Below are 4,664 nucleotides of genomic sequence, written 5' to 3'. Positions count from 1 at the left end.
GCACTCTTTCCCACCCGGACAGGCCGGGCCGGTTTTCTCCAACAGCCTCCCTCCCTCCCTCCCTCCCTCCCTGAAGTTGGTGAGCTGCCGGCCTGAGGGTGGGGGAACTCGGAGAAGCCCGAGGCGAGGGAGGTCCGAGGCCCTGACGTCACCGGAGAGCTTTCTGCATTTGAATGAAGCAAGCCCTGGAGTGAGATCCATTGGAATGAATCGCCCTGACCTCCCTCCTCCCCTCCCGCTTGCTCCATACCCCACCCCCTACTCCCCATCCCCCACCCCAGCGCTCCCTTCCTCTCAGCCCTCAGGTCAGGGGACTCTCAAGGGAACGCGGCCCGGTTCCCCATCTACGGAGACACATGGGTAGCGAGCCGAGCCGAGCCGAGCCGAGCCGAGAGTGAGAGGCGAGAGGGAGAGGCGTCTCTGCCAGCCTCTGGGGCTGCTTGGGGCCATTCTGAGCGGGGAGGGTCCCCCATGAATCGGGTCGCTCGGGCTCTGTCGTGGAAGTTCATCATGGAGAAAGGACTGTTGGCAAACAGACATACGTTTAGTCCATCTCCAGGTGAGATTCCTCTCGGGATGTTCCCTTTTTAAAAATCATCATTCTTGCCCTAACCGGTTTGGCTCAGTGGATAGAGCAGCGATGGCGAACCTTTTGAGATCGGCGTGCCAGCATTTTGAAAAATCCTAACTTAACTCTGGTGCCCTGTCACATATAGAAATTTTTTGATATTTGCAACCATGGTAAAACAAAGACTTATATTTCTGATATTCATTTTATATATTTAAATGCCATTTAACAAAGAATAAATCAACCAAAAAAAAAAAAAATGAGTTGTGTCATAGGTTCGCCATCACTGCGATAGAGCGTCAGCCTGCGGACTCAAGGGTCCCGGGTTCAATTCCGGTCAAGGGCATGTACCTTGGTTGCGGGCACATCCCCAGTAGGGAGTGTGCAGGAGGCAGCTGATGGATGTTTCTCTCTCATCGATGTTTCCAACTCTCTATCCCTCTCCCTTCCTCTCTGTAAAAATAAATAAATAAATAAATAAAGTATATTTAAAAAAATAAAAACCATCACATTCTCCCCTGTTGGTTCAGTCTCTGGCTCATTGAAGTCTACATACACACGACCCTTCTAATAAAACCCCACAAAAACCAACAACCAACATATGTGGGCGTCACTGGCTTAAAGACAGACATGCAGACAGACAGAGACAAACCTCTGAGTCCCTATCAGGTGAATTGGGGACGATTTGAGCAGGAAAATATAGGTTGCCCCTGTCCCATGCCCTCATTGAAAGGGGACAGGTTCTGATTTTAAAACAGCCGTCTGTCGGTCGGTCGGTCGGTCGGTCGGTCGGTGGGGTACCCCTACCTACCGCTGTGGGCACACAAGCTTGACTCCCAGGGAGAGGGAGACTTGGTTGGGTAGGGTTAAGAACGGGGAAAGTAGCCCCGGCCGGTCGGTCGGCGTCTCCGAGAGCTTCAGGACCTTCACCTCTTAGGATCATTGCCGTTTTTCCAAAAGCGGTATGAGTGAGGAGAAGGGGAGATTCCCTCTCACAGTCCTCGGAGCATCCCTCGGTTCGCTTCTGTGTGTTTTCTCTTGGTAAATCCAATTTCTGTCTTTTGTTGTTGTTGTTTTCTACACTCTTCCTAAGGGTGACCTGGCTTCTGACAGCAGAAACAGACGCCTCTACCCTTTCACAGCGGACCTCATGGACAGACTCTGTTGCCTCGCCCTCAGAAACCAGCAGGTGTATACGTCGTGTTCACGGAAAAACATGCAAACCCGTAGAGAACTTTCATGAGTTTCCTTGAGCCAAACTGTCCACACTTGCCGGGAAGCAGAACCGCAAGGGGTTTGGACAATGCTCCGGAGAATGGCTGTTTTTCACTGTGTTTTATTCATTCTTTCTCTAAATTATTATTTAATACATTTTTATTGATTTCTGAGAGGAAGGGAGAGGGAGAGAGCGATAGAAACACCCGCTACTGGGGATCGAGCCCACAACCGGGCCTGTGCCCTTGACTGAAATTGAACCCGGGACCCTTCGGTCTCCAGGCCGATGCTCTACCCACTGACCAAAACCGGCTGGGGCGTTACTTTGTTTTATACGTGACAATCCAATCCAAGGAGGAGACATACGTGGGTTACAGGAAATCCACTGGTGATAGATGAGGGAGGGAGGGAGGGAGGGAGGGAGGGAGGAAAGGGGGGGTGGGGTGGGGAGTGGGGGTACACCTCTGGGATTGGATATAAAGCAAAATGATAGATGCATACTTCTTTTTTAAAAAATACATTTTTATTGATTGCAGAGAGGGAGGGAGAGAGAAACATCATTGATGAGGGAGAATCGGGGATCGGCGGCTTCCTGCATGCCCCATAGTCGGGCTCGAGCCCGTGACCAGGGTGGGCATGCTCCCTGGCCCCGAATCGAACCCAGGACCTTAAGGTCTGCCACAGGCTGACCTCGGCTCTACCCACTGAGCCAAACCGGCCAGGGCTACACCTACTTCTTTTCCTGAGGTGGGTGCAGGATAGATAGTTAACAGGCAACAATACACGTGATAACAATAACAATGAAGGAATTTATGGTCTCTTTCCTGCAGGGCACCCAGGGGCATTTGCTTGTGTGTGTGTGTGTGGGGGGGGGGGGGGGGGGGCGCGGAGGTGGGGGGAGGGGGAGAGAGTAGGGGGGCTAATGTTACAAGCTCCTCTGACATTTCAGAGGTGTGTTGTCTTACATGCAAAAGGACCATAGGTTCAGTTAAGGTAAACGCTGACCTGGTCAGGGAAGACTCAGGCCTAGGACGCGACTACCCACCACAAGTGCTCTTAGTGACAGCCTCCCTTCAGACCATCCCTGCGGTCGATTTAGGCCTTTCAGGTTGCAAGACCGCCAGGCAGGCTTTCCCCTGAGCTCGTCGGGTTAGCATGTGGCCCCTTTCGTCGTCCACAGTTGTGTGGGAATAAAGGAGTCATCCTTTCTGTCAAAGAAGGGAGCTTAGGCTGCCTCCATTTTGGCTCCAGGGACTTGGCCGCCGCCATTTCGAAATGGCATAGGTCAACCCCTCCCTCTTATCCTCTCCACACCCCCCCCCCCCCCACACCCCCGTTTTAATTTCGCTGCTTTGTTTCTCTTTTAAACAAATTCACATTTCATTTATGTTGAAATAAACTGTACAAAATTAACTTTCTTCACCGAAAATAACAGCTATGTTTTCTGTATTCTTCCTAGGTAAACTACAAAACGCATTCTTGTAGGTTGTCTAGGTTTCGCTTATAAATTGAGACGCGGCAGTAGATGTATCCACGGAAAAAGACAGAATGAAACAGACCGATCTGTTGTCAGGATCCATGGCCTCTGATCCTGTCTTGACCGTGAAACGGAAGTGTTCCGCATATTCTAGCTTATGGAGCCCTAACTGGTTTGGCTCAGTGGATAGAGCATCTGCCTGCTGACTAAAAGGTCTCAGGTTGGATTCCGGTCAAGGGCACGTACCTTGGTTGTGGGCACATCCCCGGTAGGAAGTGTGCAGGAGGCAGCTGATCAATGTTTCTCTCTCATCGATGTTTCTAACTCTCTATCCCTCTCCCTTCCTCTCTGTAAAAAAATAAATAAATAAAATACATTTAAAAAAAATAAAAATCATCATTCTCCCCTTTTGGTTCAGTCTCTGGCTCACTGAAGTCTACATACACGTGACCCTCCTAAAAAAAACAACAACAACAACAAAAACCCACCCCCACAAAAACCAACAACCAAGTAAGTTGGCATCACTGGCTTGAGTCAAACTGTCCACACTTGCCGGGAAGCAGAACCGCAAGGGGTTTGGACAATGCTCCGGAGAATGGCTGTTTTTCACTTTGTTTTATTCATTCTTTTTTCTAAATTATTATTTAATACATTTTTATTGATTTCTGAGAGGAAGGGAGAGGGAGAGAGCGATAGAGACGTCCAGGATGACAGAGGATCACCCGTCCGCTGCTTCCTGCACACCCGCTCCTGGGGATCGAGCCCACAACCGGGCCTGCGCCCTTGACTGTAATCGAACCCAGGACCCCTTCGGTCCCCGGGCCGATGCTCTACCCACTGACCCAAACCGGCCGGGGCGTCACTTTGTTTAATACGTGACAATCCAATTCAAGGAGGAGACATAAGTGGGTTACAGGAAATCCACTGGTGATAGATGAAGGAGGGAGGGAGCGATGGAGGTACCAAAGTGGGGCGCGGGGGGGGGGGGGGGGGCGGCCTCTGGGATTGAATACAAACTGAAATGATAGACGCACACTTCTTTTTATTTATTTTATTGATGTTTTACAGAGAGGAAGGGAGAGGGAGGGAGAGAGAAACCTCATCCATGAGAGAGAATCTTGGATCGGCCGCCTCCTGCACGCCCCCTAGTGGGGCTCGAGCCTGTGACCCGGGCGGGCATGCGCCCGGGACCCAAAATCGAACCCGGGACCTTAAGGTCCGCCGCAGGCTGACCTCGGCTCTACCCACTGAGCCAAACCGGCCAGGGCCTCACCTACTTCTTTTCCTGAGGTGGGTGCAGGATAGATAGTTAACAGGCAACAATACACGTGATAACAATAACAATGAAGGAATTTATGGTCTCTGTCCTGCAGAGCCCCCAGGCGCATTTGCTTGTGTCTGTGT

Source organism: Myotis yumanensis, unplaced genomic scaffold, assembly GCF_028538775.1.
Source record: "Myotis yumanensis isolate MYYU_CA2020_CCGP unplaced genomic scaffold, mMyoYum1.0.hap1 SCAF_102, whole genome shotgun sequence".
Taxonomy (NCBI): Eukaryota; Metazoa; Chordata; class Mammalia; order Chiroptera; family Vespertilionidae; genus Myotis; species Myotis yumanensis.
This window is presented reverse-complemented; position numbering follows the sequence as displayed.